We start from the raw sequence: 17,530 nt of genomic DNA, 5'->3' as shown, positions 1-17,530 counted from the left end.
ACTGTGTTTAAATTGCTTTTTGTTTTATTATATTAATATTTCGAATTTTCTGTATGTTCGCTCGATATAATTGTATTCCGGTAAAACTTTCAGAAACAATATTGTTTGTCCTTCGATGGCTGTCGAGGGATGAGTGCTGTGAAAAAATATTTTCTTACCAGACCCCTTGGTCTTTGAACATAATGGTAAGAAAGTATTTTTTTCTTTATAAGTCCCTATCGATAAAAACTAGAAATAAATTGAGAACCATACATTTAGTTTACCTTCCTATGTAACTAACAAATAAAAAAAAACATAAGAAATCAATGTACACTGCCAACTGTCAAAATTGGCGAGCTAAACAAAGATGGTTTAATTGTAGTTAGGACATGGTTAAATGGTTGAAGGCAATGGTTTCAAGCCCATATTACTTCGTATTCGAGAGAATTTTATAATTATAACTTAGCGGCCCGTTTCTGCTTCGCTCAGGTAAAACCTTAATAAATTATACCTAAACCTTCCTCAGGAATCAAACTATATATAAATAAAACCCGCATCAAAATCCGTAGTTTTAAAGACTTAAGCATACATAGGGATATAGGGACAGAGCAAGCGACTTTGTTTTATACTGTGTAGTGTTTTATCTAAAACATCACAATGAAAAACTTAATTAAATTGTAACATAAGCAATGTTACTTAAATTATTTAAATTTTACGATTTCCACCGAGTTGTTTCGAAGCAACGGAGTGAGTCAGTCTGCTCCTGACGGCATAAATTGGAAGAGAATATTAAAGTCTATTGCAGACTATACTACTAATGATGTTGCACACTGACGACTAAATATTGTACATGAAAATATAATCGTATAATCTCTGACATTTCGTGTTCTTGGTTTCATTCCGGGCTGTAATGCCGCGAAGCCCATGATTTGCGAAAAAAATAAATAATTAAAATTTTGAAAATTCGACTGTTAATTTAAACCTCCCGCATACTTGATGACAATACTTCTTATACTTGGGGATTGCTATTATTACTTATCAGCTGCCAATACTGCCCCTTACTCGGCTCATATCACAACACAATAATGTGATAATAATAAATATTTTAACATAATAATGAACACTTTAACGTCCGTAACGAAGCTATGGTGGTGTAATGGTTAAGACGCTCGCCTGTGGATCGAAAGGTCCCTGGTTCGAATCCTACTCGTGCCACATGAGTTTGTATACCAATCTGACCGCCAGTTTTTCATCGACCACCACTTGCTTCCGGTGAAGGAAAACATCGTGAGGAAACCTGCACACTGGTTGATTATTAACTTGTGTGTGAAATGGAGAAGGCAAACCACTCCATTACTAATGCCAAGAAAGTTGTTATATGTGTTAAATTCCACGTAATGACCACGACCCTCAGCCATGAGGAATACGACTATGAATAAGATTTAACGTCCATTGAAAGGGAGAAATAAGTATAATAAAGTAAGCCAATTTTATAAAAGCCTATCCAATGTAATCCCGTCTTTTAGTTGCAGACGATCCGTGATCTTCTGTCAAGTGCATATGCGTTGCGACCGCGAACTGTGATTGGATACGGACCAGAGCCTCTCGGTTTGGGTGACATTTCAACATTTTAATTTATTTTACATACATTCATGAATTCAGTAATGTGTTTACATTTTTTAAATTTAAGAACAAGACTTAAATAAATTGTCTTATTTCAACTTTCTAGTTTACTATTTTATCCTCAGCTAATCAAATTTTGTTGAAATTTAGTCCACTTTTATCTCATAAAATCCCAATAATCTGTATATAAGCTACCATTATACGAAAAATATATTAAATAACATTTGCAGCCAGATATGAAGTAGGTCAAACAATAACATCCTCGGGATGTCGGCCGATCCGCGCCGCTTTGTAATATAGCTAGTATAAGTATTATTAATACTTGATTCCATTCAAGTTATTACCTTATCATCTGTGTCATCGGTTTTATATGGTCTACATTGTAGCATTGGATGTGATATGAAATCGATACTGGTAGTACTGAACGAAAGTCAACACCCGTCATACATAAAATAGTAAATATTTAGAAGTTTCGGTCTGATACGTGAAATAACTAAATAAGCTTTTCTGTATGTATGTTTTCATATGCTCTCAATTTAATTTTGCATTAGAAGACGGTGAAATATGTAGGATTAAGTTTTATTTTATCGTCTCATTGTAAATAATGTAAAGTCATGTTTTTGCAAATAAATAATATTTGTCTACTTTCTTGTTAGCTTTCCTTTACTTTTGTATCAAACAAAACTGGACTGTGTTGGCGAAAGTCTATCCGATCGATCTAAGTGCGTAGAACAAAACATTGTACTATGATAATATCGAAATATGAGCTGTTTGGGGATGTTCTTAGTAAATAAAAATCTCTGTAAGAAGCTTCGTACACACATAAAGAACCCGGGGAAGCCTATGAATTATCAAGGTTTTGATGTCTATTATAAAACAACGCACGCCCTACCGATGTAGTGTATCTTCAAGTTTGGATAGGTTCACTGGTACTATTATTCGTAAATGCGAGCTCCTTAGCATATTTAACCTATTATGAGGTTAATGGGCAATGATGGCGGCGCTCGCTCGCGGGTCGACGGGGGCTTAATTTTCCGCCAGTGCTGAGCTAACGAGACGAGGCACCAGTCCCGATGGTTCTCACATGCCGGCTTTTCATCTACAAATTGACGGCTTTCGAAATAAAATCACTTTTAGCTCGCATGAGCACTTTGACGCTCATTTGTTTCCAACGAAGTGTCTCGAATGAACTCGAATCAAGTATGTGATGATATCTCATTGGATCTCATCTAAGTAGTAGGTTTCCTCGTTTTAGCTTTATACTTATTGAGGTTTATTCCGAAAATAACAGAGTACATTTTATTGGTTATAAAATTTGTAAAATGTATTACATCTGTGAATCACATATGCCTTTCGCTGTAGATGGCATATATGTATGATACGACTTCGTGGATGCAATGCATTTCGGTGTAATAAAAAGTTTATTATTGTTAACGCATAGAAGTCCCCACGAGTCCCCAACTTGATCACAAGTTGGTGTCTTACTCGACATTAGTAGATTAGGCTTCCAAAAGTTCGACTTTGATTAAAACTCCAAGACACCGTGACTTGAATTTATGAGAGGCGCTTATTTACTTGTTTTCACAATACACGACTGACCTTTCAATAACAAGTAAGCACAAAACAACGACGATAAATAATATTACAAAAAGTGGACATAAGTCATGAGGACTTAAATAATTTGACATTGGAACGAATAAGAAATACTCTTTTCTTGAAGGTTTACTGTCAAATCAACTTCTTGAATTTGCCGACAGCGCTCCTGTGATGCCTTTGGCGTTGCTGTTGTTTTTGGGCAGCGGTGATCGTTTACTATAGATAGGGCACGTCATGAGGTGACCCGTTTACTTTTTTGCCATGCCCGACTAAAAAAAAGCTTTTTCCCTGATGTTTCAAATCGTTTATAGATTTATGAACCATATTTATCTGAGAAATACGTAGCTAGGTATAATATGTTTGTGCCGTCATCCCTCTGCTCAAAATTTTCGGAGGGACGGGTCCGGAAATTCCCAAACGAAAACGAAACATACAGATAAGAAGGTCGTCTTATCCGCGTCGAAAACTACTGAACCATCCATATCGGCTAGCACTTATCGCTCACTATGGAGCCTCACTGCTTGCGCCAGCTAATCGCGCGTCGTAATCGATTATTATGTCGATTCTACCCGTTTGCCACGTTGGATTCCAAAACCAAATTCGGCGAAAAGATCACAGATAACACAAACAAATGAAGCAAAAGGTTGGTTTGACAAAGGCTTATTGCAAGTAGACTTCGCGCAAATTTGAATATAATCCGAACAAGATTTACCTACTCCGATTCAAATAAAAATTAAAATCAAGCGCCAGACTAGATTATATACGTTTCGTATTTAACTACTTAATTTAAGTATTTCTAGTATATCTAGTGTTACAGTCAACTGCAAATCAACATAATATCATATAAAGATTGCAAATTTGCCTCTATTACCAGTCTTCCCTGCAGGGTAACTTGACATGCAGTCGACTAGTCGTAGGGTAAACATATTGTTTTTATTATTTATTACATAACATTAAATAAATTAAATTTTATTTACTTCAAAATACAAGTATATATTTTATGACGTAGTCTTTTGTGGACATTCGACCAATAAAATATTCAAGCCTATTCTAATACTATGCCGATTATAATAAGTCGATACCAATGTACAAAACGTGGACGTCATTTATTTCCAATTTCTATGGCATTGAATGTCAACCGTAACCTTAATAATCTAAATCGAACAGAAACATTTTTCGATTCGTTTCTGTCCATCTTAAATCGGTTGTCTCATTGCTCAGTCGACGGCGGTGGCGAGAAGCCCAAATGCCTGTCATTTATTTTATCGAATAAAGAATGTGGTCTGCCGATTGAAGGGGAGTCGGAAATATGGGAAATATGTACGTTATACGTTTAAATTTGAGGGCATTCGTCACGTAATCGGTTTGGTAAACGGAAAAAATTCTAAAATGTTCACACTCCAAAACCTTATTACTAAAGTATATCCTACATGTAACTAAAGTACACATTTTATGATTTAAGCTCAGCTGACGAGCTCCTTCCTACTCAAGCTTTTCTTAAGAGGCTGTCTCGTAAAAATATCAAGTACTCGTAATGCAATCTCTTGCCTACTTATACAGTCAATAGCACATCGGCCTGATAAACATTGCCGATAAGACGCTATCTATATCGCATAAAGGTCTGAATAAAGTGACTTGATAAGTGGTCGATTGTACCTATATTTACAAAATAACACTCGCTATCTACCTTTTAGTCAACACACACTCCCAACTAATGAAAAGGGCAGAGATGAATCGCCCTCCATGTAACTCTTGTAAATGATATAATCGTGTTACTCCTACACAACATGTCTCTCACAACCTTATGGTTACGATTATGACAGATTAAATACTTTTCCAATAATTTCATGCCAAATACTTCGCAAGTTATTCCATAAAAATGTTCAGAACAGATAAAAGACCCGGGGAAGTTTTTCAATCTTATCTGTAAGTACGGATCCTTGTATCGGAAGCGTTTCTTCCAACGTCATCTTGAAAGCGGTCAGAATAAGTAGTATACGAGTTTCATTGACTTCGGATGACATCGAGAAAGACACTTTTGTGTTTGAGAGCAATGTCGGCTTGAATTTTTGAAGTTACTACTACTTGTTACTTAGAATTAAACTAATAACCTCGATGGAACGGATTTTTCAACTTATTAAGATTTATGTTATGTGATTTATGTTGTCGTAGAAAGTTGATTTATATTGTTTAAAATATTTATTTCTCTCGTTTCCAGTTGTGTTCGCGGCTGTGACGCCCCGACGACCGGCCGCTTGCCTGACGTCTATTCTCTTTAGGAATATTTTTTGCTTCAAAGTTTTTCTGAGCGGCTTTTCATCCCTTAGTCACCTCGTACGATATCCACGAGAGAATATGGCGTGGTTCTTTCTATGATGGAAACCACACGTCATAAAATTCATACAATGTAACTTAAGTACCCAGGATGTTTTATATTTGGAAATTAATTAATTAAGTCAAATATAAAACCGGAGGAACAAAGTTACACATTATAACATGTTTCTAGTAATGTACTACGTATCATTTTATTAATAGCAAATATGAGCAAAATCTTATTAAACTTCCAAGCTAAATTAATTATTTCTAGGAAAGATAAAACCTTTCATAGCTAAGTATATGTAATTTAGTTTAAATTTTGCCCCGGTCATAGTAATTAAGCTTAAATTTAGTCACGGCATGTAGGGTTTTATTGCATTCAGCGCAAGAGCTCGGCGACTTGGATAAATGGAAGGCGACGGCAGATTCTACTTAAAATTAACGACATTATGAGAACTTGCGAACTCCTAACAAAAACATTAACTAGGAAACTCGCTTTAAAGTATTACGGAACGCCTTTCTTCGTTAAGAGGATCTATACATTAAGTTTAACTCGTTACATAGTTTTGAGGCGTTAAGACACGCAGATTACTATTTAATATTTTGCCTAGAGATGATTACGAATTACCTAATCCTAACTATCTTAAACCTAATTATAAAAGCAAAAGTAAGTTTGTTTGTTACCTCTTCACGTTTTACTCGTATCTACTCAACCAATCTTCCGGAAATTTTACATACAAGTAATGAGAGTACGGAGAAGGACATAGGACATATCACGGAAAAAGCACTGTCCCCATTGTAAAATAACGCAGGTGGAGCCGCGGGTAAAAGCTAGTTACGAATAAATAGGAAAAATAATATGGAAGTTTTCTAATTGTTTCAAAGGAAGACACTAACGAGCATAAAACTTCTATTTTTTTACCCGCAAACCTCAACTCACAGAGTTGAGGTTTGGCTAAAACTGAAATGTCGCTTAAAGCCTATTTTTATTAATGATACTAGTGACATCAAAATATAGTTCCCTTCATAAAAAATGCATACTTGCCTTCTCGACGAAATTTTATGTTGTAAACATAAAAAAAAAGATGTGAAATGAAATTAACGTCACGGAACTATCATAATGAAAATTTGAGTGAGCATGAGAGTCAAGCAAACAAAACATATGCATGCACCCTGTAATTATCAGCTCGTACCTCTTTCGGTATTTAGTGTTACCTACTATTTAGTGTCGGTATTTAGTGTGCTGTTGACCGTAAATGTAAGCCTAGACCGGCTTACATTCGTCCTTATTTCGTTTTATTCGTTATATTCGTCGTTATTATCCTGAATTCCATGCGGCGGTATTATTGCAATGATTTTGTGTACGTTGATGTGCTGTTGACTGTCCAATAATTTTATCTATTCAGCTGCAGGGCAACTATCAGAGAGATTGTCCTGTGATAATGTTTATAATCTTCAAAGCTAGAATAATTTTGTATACATATATCATATTAAAAATAGTATACGTGTGGCATAAATCACCGGTATTAAGTATAAATTTGTATTACAAAACAAAATTAAATGCGACCGAGCTTTCCCGGCTTGGCATGTAAAGCATTCCAGCTTCACACATTTCAGTCTCAAGTCAAGATTTGTGACTTAAATGTATTAAATTGTCACTTATGTCGTGTGACCGCTGTGACTCGTTGTCGGGTATAGACCTCGTCATGTATTTTCCAATTAGCCCGGTCGTTTGCAAACCACAATCTAGATGAACTATTTAGGTTCAGACATTTATCGGTCGACCGTACTCTCTCCTGCTCAATATGGCCAACCCATATAACTTCAAAACTTTTCACCACTATTGCAATATTTATAGGTATATATAATCTTAGCCACTCAAGTACGTATTTTATCGGCATTTAACACGTAAATTAGATAAAGGTCTAGGAGAAACGCCGAGAACTACATATACTGTGCCTGTCTAATTTTATTAAAAAAATACATATGTTGTACATTTTTTAAATAATCACCGAAATAAACCTCCAGGTACCTAAGCAGTAAGCAGCTCATGTTATGATTTACGATCAGAAAAGTGTTATTTGTCCAAACTTTATTCATTCAAAAGTTAGGGGGAATGTTATGACGCGGCCGATAAATCGCCCGAATCACCTTGTAAACAGGTAACTGCTAAGGGAATACCTAGCCCCAACCCTCGCGACTGCTAATTTAATAACGACTAATAAATGAGCAGGTATTTGCCGAAATGCCTCCTAGTTTTATCTTTATCTGTTATATATAGCTACCAAAGCTACGTGGCCGGGAAGCTACGTCACGGGCTGGAATAAACATGTACGGCAGGCTCAGCAAAAGGCTAGAGTGTGTTTTAGGGAGTGGCGTCTGAATGGTAAACCAAGGGAGGGGGTGATTTATGAAACGATGTGTAATAGTAGAAGAGAATTTAAATCAAAGTTGAAATACTGTCTTAAACACAAAGATCAGATAAAGATGGATATAATAGCTGGCCATCATAAGTCTAAAAATTTTTCAGAATTTTGGAAAGCCACTAATAAACTTACTCCTAAAGTAAATATTCCAGTTAGTGTGGATGGGGTTAGTACGCCTCGTGGCGTAGCCAACCTCTTTAGAAGCCATTTTAAGGTGGAACCGCGTTTGGGTCCGAAGGACTGTGAGCGGATGCTCGAGGCTGGGAAGCAAGCCTCTGATGACCCTCCAATTAAAATAACTAATGCTGAAATAGTCAAAGTTATCAAGCATATGTCTAGGGGAAGGTCACCGGGGCATGATGGTCTCAGCATCGAGCATCTGCAACACGCGGGTGTTCACCTACCCAGAGTATTGTCCATGTTGTTTACCTTCTGTCTGCGTCATAACTACTTACCTCCTGACTTAATGAAGACCATTGTAGTTCCTATAGTTAAAAATAAGACAGGTGACGCCTCGGACAAGGGTAACTATAGGCCCATATCACTTGCGACGATCCTGGCTAAGGTGCTGGATGGTGTGCTTAACAGGTATCTAAGTCAAAACGTGTCACTACATGATGCTCAGTTTGGCTTTCGATCTGGGATGTCTACCGAATCTGCTGTACTGTGCCTTAAGCATACTGTCCGGTACTACACCGATAGGAATACACCTGTGTTCGCATGCTTCCTGGACTTGTCAAAAGCATTTGAGATGGTCTCATACAATATCCTATGGAACAAAATGAAAACCATGACTGATTTGCCTCCGGAAATCATTAATATGTTCAGGTATTGGTATGAAAATCAAAGCAATCTTGTCAGGTGGGCGGGCGAGTATTCGGAAAAATATAAAATGACGTGTCGAGTGAGGCAGGGGGGGCTTACCTCACCTACTTTGTTTAATCTATATGTCAATGGACTGATTGAGGAACTCAGCAGCGCGGGTGTCGGTTGTTCGGTGGATGGCTGTTTTATTAACAACATTAGTTACGCGGATGACATGGTGCTGCTGGGTCCCTCCGTCAACTCATTGAGAACGCTGTTGAGTATTTGTGAAAAGTATGCCCTGACCCATGGGCTCAGGTACAACGTGAGTAAAAGCGAGGTAGTAGTTTTTAAATCAGGTAGTAAAACGTACCAAATTCCTCCAATCACTCTGAATGGAGCTGTCTTACAGCAAGTCCCTAAATTCAAGTACTTGGGTCACTGGGTCACCGAGAATTTATCTGACGACATGGACATTGATAGGGAACGCAGAGCATTGTCGGTAAGGGGCAATATGCTGTCCCGTAGGTTTGTACGCTGCTCACGAGAAGTCAAGGTTACGCTTTTTAAAAGTTACTGCCAAACATTATACACGTGCAACCTATGGTGCAATTATACCAAAAAAGCCTACAATGCTTTGCGGGTCCAGTACAACAACAGCTTCAGGGGTCTGTTGGGGCTGCACTGGCGCTGCAGTGCCTCAGGAATGTTTGCCGAGCACAGCACAGACAGCTTCCAAGCGGTGCTTCGTAAAAGAGTTGCCTCCCTGTGGTCACGGGTAAGGTGCAGTAACAACACGCTCCTGAGGGTGGTGTCAGAGAGGGTAGATAGCCCAATACTCAAGTCCTGGGCATCGTTACATGTCCAAAACGATAACCCCCATTTTAAATTCTACTAACATAGTTGTCTAAGTTTCTTACTAATATAATATGGACTTGTATTGTATATGTGCATAGTCTGAAATAAAATTTTTCATTTCATTTCATATATGTAATCGAGTATTCGAGTATAATTAACCTTTTATTTTGGGGGATTTAAATATAGAATAACAAAAAACTTTTTTATATATTGATAAATCTGAATTTCGTAAAACATTATTCAACTATTTATGCCATCGACTGAAATTCGCTAATTTTACAGATGAGCTCCTACTGACGTGTAAAATTAGAACAAATGTCAGTTTCAGTTGTATTTTAAATCGGTGGATTAACAATGAAAGCAAAAGTTCGCAAACAAGGGATTATTTTGTTTAAATTCAAAAGCAACTCACACGCGGTGACATCTAGACTAGAGTGACATAGAAACTATACTCCAAAGTTTAAGACCACCTTTACAATGGCCATCGTATCTCCAGCCGTGCCGAAAATCAATATAAAATGCGTTTAGGCAAAGCGCCAACAATATCAACTAAAACCATGCGCATCCAACATATATTTTCAAAAATCGATTTTTTACATTCGTTAAACAGAATATTAGTGAAAAAAGCGCACATCCTAGTTAAGTTATGTGCTGCTGCGGACTTGCTATGATAACAGCGAGCTATATAAATATGTTTTTTGAGAGTGTGCCTTCTGTACTTAATATACGATTATATTATTCTGTGCAATACTGTCCATTCCCGGCCGGGATTACTTCTCCAAATTCAGGCTGCGAAGCGTCAGCTTGTAGTCCTATAAAAGCGATAAATGGTTTCGTGACAATCCCTAGTTTAAAGTTGATTCTTCTTCCTAGTTCACTGTGTAACATGAGAATAATGAATGCAGCTATTATATAATTATTGAAAAACATCGTTCGACTAATTGCAATCAATAATAAAATATAGTAGAGTGACTAATTGGTGTAACAGAGTACAGTAAGGCATAACGACTGAAAACAAGAGATGAAATTTGAAGTGATTTTAAAGATTTAACTATTGTTAGAAATTTTGTACATAACTATTATGAAATTTAAAGTGATTTTAAAGATTTATATTAATATAACTATTCTTTTCGTACATAGACTTTAAACTCTTAATTCCATTTATACTTTTAGCTATTTGGATTATCTTTCCGTCTGCAGGGTTCAATTCCCTGCCCGGACCAATATTTGTGTTTATTTTCGCAATATGTTGTGCCCAATTCTGTGTTTGTGTACGCTGGAACTATGACGAAAACTTGGATCTTACTGTGGGTTCAGTGTTATTTATTTTAATATTATTTCTGGTCATTAATAAAAGATTACATCTCATTTACCTAACCTGGAATCTGAAAGGAATGGAGGAAGGCCTTTGCCCAACAGTGGGACACCTAATGGCTCTTAATAAATAAATAAAATTATTTGAAACCTAACCATAGAACGTTACCTAAAAATGTTTACTGTGATGAAAAACGGCAATTTGAACAACAATCTGGCTATAGAGCGTGGACATCGATCACAAGCACAATGTTTTACAAAATGGCCGAAGGGGTTAATTAATTGATGGTAATACCACGTTTTCACGTCATGGGTGCAATCTGAGTCCATTAACTAATGGAGCCATATTCCCTTTACATATTAGCCCAGACAGCGAATGTAGGTACGTTTCCTGAACTTTTATTTGTAGGGTTTACACCGGCTCCACCCTTCATATTTCTTACTTGCTTACCAAGTAGTAATAGCTAACCTACGACGTACTGACATATATCCTAATCCTTAACAAATTTGCCACTATTACCTTAGCACCCATAAATCGGATTTTTATCTCAATTTCTAATTTTATTCCCCTTTTAAATCAATTTTATACATTTCTCCTGCTGAGAACTATCTATCTAAGAGGCTGAAACTATCCTCAGTTGTACCAGTCAACATTGACGTAAACTTTAACCTGTGTGTCGCTGTCTATTATATAAAGTAACGTGCTTTGCGTTGTTCTGCACAGGTTAAAGTTAACGTCAAAGTAATTAATTCTACGATTATTCAACTATACACATGTATAATCTTTCAGTCATTACCACCATTCATATATGTAATTATACAAGTATTTTCTTACGTCTGTGTACCGCCGTCACGACACGACAAGAAGTACATGGGGGGAGGAATGTAAGGTGGACGCTCGGGTTAATAACCAGTTTTTTTGTTATTATTATATTTATTTTTCGTAAGCATGCGAGATGGAAAATATGGTTATAACATTTTGTACGATCTAACTGGTGCCTTTTTTAAACTACAGTTTATTTATAGATTATAGAGCTAGTGTTCATGTACTAACTTCAGACACGTACCAATAACACACGTTTCTGACAAATAAAGTCGGTATATTCTGAAAAGGCAAATAGAGCATTAAATAAGTTACTTCTGGTTATTTAAATCACGTTGAAACTTCTTAACAAATTCCTAAAAGTTTTGTACGATTGACATAAATCTCGAGGAAGTCTGGCGGTCGTCGAGATCTTCGGAAGTATCGGGAAAGTAAGGACAAATAGGGATGTTACGAAGAAATGAATGATATGTTACTTAAATCGTGATAACCCTGAGTCTTATGCAGACAACAAACTCGACAAGATGGCGCGACTATAGGCGTTAATATCTAGTTACATTCGGCAAATGTCGCTATAATTATTTATACAAGCACAGCGCCGCAACGCATTGGATCTTGCAGCTTTCCGCCGCTTACTTATGACGCCAGGTTATATCGTAATAACAGGCATAAAATTAAGTATGACTGTAAGTCTCCGTAACGATTCCGACGACGTGGAAATTCCTCATTACTTCCACTATGATAAAATTGAACCTTTGACATTAGATCTGTTAAAGTTGAAAATGAAATAAAAAGAAATATCTTTCTTATATTATATAGGATAATACATGGAATAAAACGTACGATGACTATCATATATTAAATCAAATAGATACAAAAAGCACAAGTAGGTACCTATGTAATTATAATCAGAAAAGCAGTGTTAGCGGCGGATATCTAGCTCACTTAAAAACTTGATTCGCCAAAAATTTTCTGCATGGGTAACTAACTGGGTAAATATCCAATTAACTTTCGCCTTAATAAAATTAGTATGATACGTTCTAATTTCGTGTTAACTCTAGTTTCGAACAAAATATTGCACCGAATAATATTGAAAACGTATTCTATAAAGATTCCAAGCAGTGATCTAGCTACAATTAGCACATACTCCCGTCAAGCTCCAATAGACATAACATAAATCATTGGAGATCACCCACGCTTCGCTAGCTTCGAGTAGTCTAAAGCGCTGTTCAAACTAGGCGAGTCAATTTTACAACGTTAACTTATAATATTTGTGCGCTAATGATATAATGCCGTGCTAATAACAAATAAACGCGTGGATTGTGAGCCGTGATAAGCGAGGCAGCCCCCATCGCACGTATCCATAAACGAAGTTTAGTAAAAATATAATTACTACATTATATAAAGATATCGTTTCAATAAGTTTCGCTATTCTAAAAATACAAACCGAGTGATGGTTGACTGACGTTATGCCGATTTTGATTAACATGTGGTCGACCTTTCAAATGTTTTATCTAAATGTTACAATTCCAGATATATCATTTAGTAAACACCTTGTGAGATAGTAACTTGCTTAGAATAAAATCAGTTTCTACTGATTTAATCAAAATCATCTAATAACAACTGTTTTATCTAATAACAACTGTCATGTATTAGTATACATGACAGTTAGCTACTTGTTTGTGATTCAGCTCCACTTTCCTAGTGTAATCACAATCACTTACATCAAACCGATCAGTTTCTATATATCTATACTTACTCTATTCGCTTTTATAAACTATGAGAACGTGTATTTATGTTTATAAATATATCATTTAGGTATATGCAATGAAAATATTGATTTTTATGAAATAATAATAATAAATAAGTAGTAATTACCTTTGTACTTTGTTTCCTATTCGTAAGTTTTATATGTATACTGATATGTTGTTCACATAAATAAATGGACAATATATGCCCATATTAAGCACTAAGCTTGTATCGCGGGTTCGATGGAACGTAGAAATGGACACAATACAACCAGAACCGCTGACAAATATTTGTGATCACAAGTACAAATATTTACGAATAAAATGTAATCACAAGGAGCTGATAAAACATTTTATTTCAAACATGAAATTTTCGAAGGATCTATTCTGACATATCGCGCCCGCTCGTGTAATATCGAACGATGATTTATCATGATGTAAATACCTCTTAACAGACTTTCTTTTATGACTCAATAAAACGGAGATCGTTTCTCGTAGGTGGATAAAATGTTCATTTTGACTGAAATGAGATTGGGTGTCCCATGTGATGATAGACAATATTCTGTATAAAACACACCGATAACGAATAGCATTTTAGATGTGAATACAACGACTTGATTTGATTTTTAATGTAATTAATCTATGACGCAAAAATGGTTTAATAAGGTTGACTTGTCTTAGTATCTATGTATGTCTGTCTGATGAACCGATTTCGATTTTTTTTGTGATGATTTTTGTACTATGTCCTTCTTCTAACTATATGACGTAAGACAAAGACAAAGAATATGTATTTGCAAAAACATGAGATTACATTTTTTAAGATTAGTTGAAAGAGTAGTTATACATTATTTCAAGATTAGTTGAGTAGATATAGCGTATAGAAGTAACAAATAAAGTTGTTTTCACATTTATGTAAGTGAATTATTTTATGTAATTCTTATGAGAATAAAGTTATTCTAAACTTGAAACCTTTATAATAATATAACCAGTTAGAATAGGATTAGGATTGTTGATAATAGTTTCACTTTATGATCGTGCAATAAACGTTTCTTTTCAGTTCTCAGATGGCGGCTTATAGCAGCTTTCCTCGTGTAGCTTCTTATATTTCAAAAATTATGACCTAAGTGGGTCTACTATAAGAGTGGCTGCAAGGACGGAATGCAATTTAGAGCAAATTGCCGACACAGCGGGCAGTAGACCCTTCATTCTGCTGATCTATAGGGCGCTATAAAATGGCAAAGAGAACATGTGAACAAAAGTGGTGGGAATTTTTAACATTTGTCATTAATGTAAGCAAAAAATATAAATAAAAAATCAATACACGCTATGAAAATGTATCTTTTAGGTAACTGGTTGAGTGGCAAGAATTAGGCAACTGGATTTGTTTTAGTATATGGGTCTTACGCAAATCACAACTATGTTCCTATCGAATGAACACTGCGGACTAATATGAACTGGATAAAACAATAGAAAAGTTAAACAATTGAATATCAACGTAAATACGAAGCAAACGATGGCGTATTCCGCCCTAAGAAAGGGCCACTCCATATCCTTTCGAATAAGATCAAGATTAAGATCGAATTAAGATAGGATGACGTACGAAGCGACTAAGGAAGCCATGGCAGCTATAATAATGACATTCCGTGGGAGAGTTGACATCAGGTAGGTGGCCGGTTGTAAAATTATAGCCGAATCTTTTAAAGCTTTCCTCTTTTGCTGACCCCGAGCTTCACGGCGTCACAAACCCGAATGCAACCAAGAAGACGCGAAGATGAGAGAGAAGCGAAATAGCAGCAAGCTAAGTCGCCAATAAGAAAGCCGTTAACGACAAAGAAAAACCGGAACGACATAAATTTTTGCGAATCCTTTTTTGTGAATCATCTAATTTTGATGCGTCGCCGCGACGCGCCACGCCACGCCACGCTAACAAGAAAGAGTACGGAAATCAGAGTATATGGTATAGATGCCATTTGTCATATTATTATATTATAGAGAAGATTGAAGAAAAAAAAAGAAGCTTCTGAATATCCGTGTGACAATAAATTTACCGTAGTACCGTGTTCTTCTCAGTTTCGTCAATTTTGATTATGTTGTAATTAATTTTTTATACGACTGAGCAAGCAAGCAGGCATGCGGCCCACATGATGGGAAGTGGTCACCACAGCCTATAGACGCCTGCAATACTCCCTAGTATTGCGGGTGTCCTGAATCTGCTCACGTCCATTTTGTATCGTATTGTCAAAATAAATGTAGATTATCTGTGGCCTCTTTGTTTTATGCTGTTGAGTTGACCTCGCGAATGTTTTTCTCAAGAAGCATGAGACTTATCTTTTGTGACACAAATTGGCGGCGACTTACAAAATATTTCGGCGGTACGACGTACTTTAGCAAGACAATTCAATTAATTAGCTTAGTTATCATAAGCTTCGTAATTCCTGAGCCTAATTCGATTGTTTTCACCCTAGATTTGGAGATGTTATTTTAAGGCTATGATTCGTCTTTCAAATTTGAAACTGTATTTTTACAACACAATAATTTAAATATATTTTTAACAATGCATCCAGTGATAGAAAATCAATACCAATAATAATATTATAATGATATTTTTTTTTATTTCATTAACATTACTGTTAAGTAGTCTTTTTTTCAATTCAACAAATCGATACACAATACAATTCTAGCTCTTACATAAAAATTTCAAAAATGCAGAAAGATATGGTTGATTGGACTTTTCAGTATTTATTTATATTCCAAAATCAAGACATTAAATTAGATTTTTTATTTAGCTATCTTACATATTTTAATGAAATGATACATAATTAATACAATAGTTAATTCTACATGCATATGCAGTATATTTTTTAATTGTGATTTAACAAAGGAGGTGGTGAACTGTAATGTAAGCTAGTAAAAATCTATATTACAGGAGCCATGACACTCCTCGTTCTTCACATTGATAGCATATCATTCGAGAAAGTTGATTTGGGTGGGGAGAAAAGAATAAAAAAAAAGGTAGGATATGGATTTAATAATCCTTCGTAAGTATTTTAAGAATGAATATACCGTCAAGTATGAAAACGAAGACGTCTGCATTTAGCATAAATAGAACCGTAAAAACATATTACCATAGCAACGAACTGCTAAATCATCCTATTACGAGGAAAATTATAAGCCTATTCACTATACAGATCAAGTTTACGATCTGCGCGGGAAGAGAACCAGCTGGCTTACTGTGCTCTCACCAAACAGCCATATCGCGTCCACATAGATTCATAATTTGACATAATTATGATCATATATTTTTTCAGTAATGATGTGTGTTCAGTAATGTGTTGGTTGATGTGAGTGATTTTGCCGAAAATGGAACTATTAAGTACTGCTGGATTTTTTTTGTTCATCAGTTCAAAATACTGCTTCAATAGATATGTATAGTCAAATACAAAAATATTAGCTCAAGTTAAATCAGTACCAAAATTATATCCATGTTTTTGTAAGCAGGAAAAGAAATATATTGTAGAGGTATATTGATTTCTTTACTCAAACGAACTTTTTATTTAAAAAATATGTCTTAAAAACCAAAAGTCGTTCTTAAAATAATTTTGAAATAGGAATTTCAAATTATAAAGAATTCAAAAAAATAGTACTTGCCTACAAATGTCGTGAACGCATGGTGTTCAAGTTTCGGTATTGGTACTGGTACGTATCGGAGCGAGGAAGACGCAGCGCTTCCCGCGGCCGCTCCACAGGACCGCGCGCGCTTACTGCCGCTACGAGTGCTACGAGCAGCTACAAGCGCGCTACGAACTATGGCTACAAGCCGTACGGAGCGTAGTCTAGTCAGTCTACGAATATTCATATTCGAATATTTGAATTGCATAAATTTCACGTTGCACCTGAAAACATTTTTCAAAAGTTATTTATTTAAGAATTTAATAATTCCAGCTAGTGTCATTAAATTTACATCATACTTAATTAAACAATTTTCTTCAAAATATTATCGCAGAATTAAAGGTGTCAAGTCCAATGTAGATAACATAAATAAA

The 17,530-nt window shown here is 35.8% G+C and overlaps 1 protein-coding gene across 1 annotated transcript in view; it reads right to left on the bottom strand.

Annotated features, from left to right (window-relative positions):
• The window catches only part of dcma (decima), a 79,556-nt gene extending 62,301 nt beyond the window's left edge, over positions 1–17,255 (bottom strand). Inside the window, exon 1 of the mRNA XM_053759506.2 lies at positions 17,136–17,255. The gene's annotated coding sequence lies outside the window, so the exon portion shown is untranslated. The remainder of the gene's footprint in view (positions 1–17,135) is intronic.
• Positions 17,256–17,530: the final 275 nt, after the last annotated feature.

This window comes from Plodia interpunctella, chromosome 2, assembly GCF_027563975.2.
Source record: "Plodia interpunctella isolate USDA-ARS_2022_Savannah chromosome 2, ilPloInte3.2, whole genome shotgun sequence".
Classification (NCBI taxonomy): domain Eukaryota; kingdom Metazoa; phylum Arthropoda; class Insecta; order Lepidoptera; family Pyralidae; genus Plodia; species Plodia interpunctella.
This window is presented reverse-complemented; position numbering and strand designations above follow the sequence as displayed.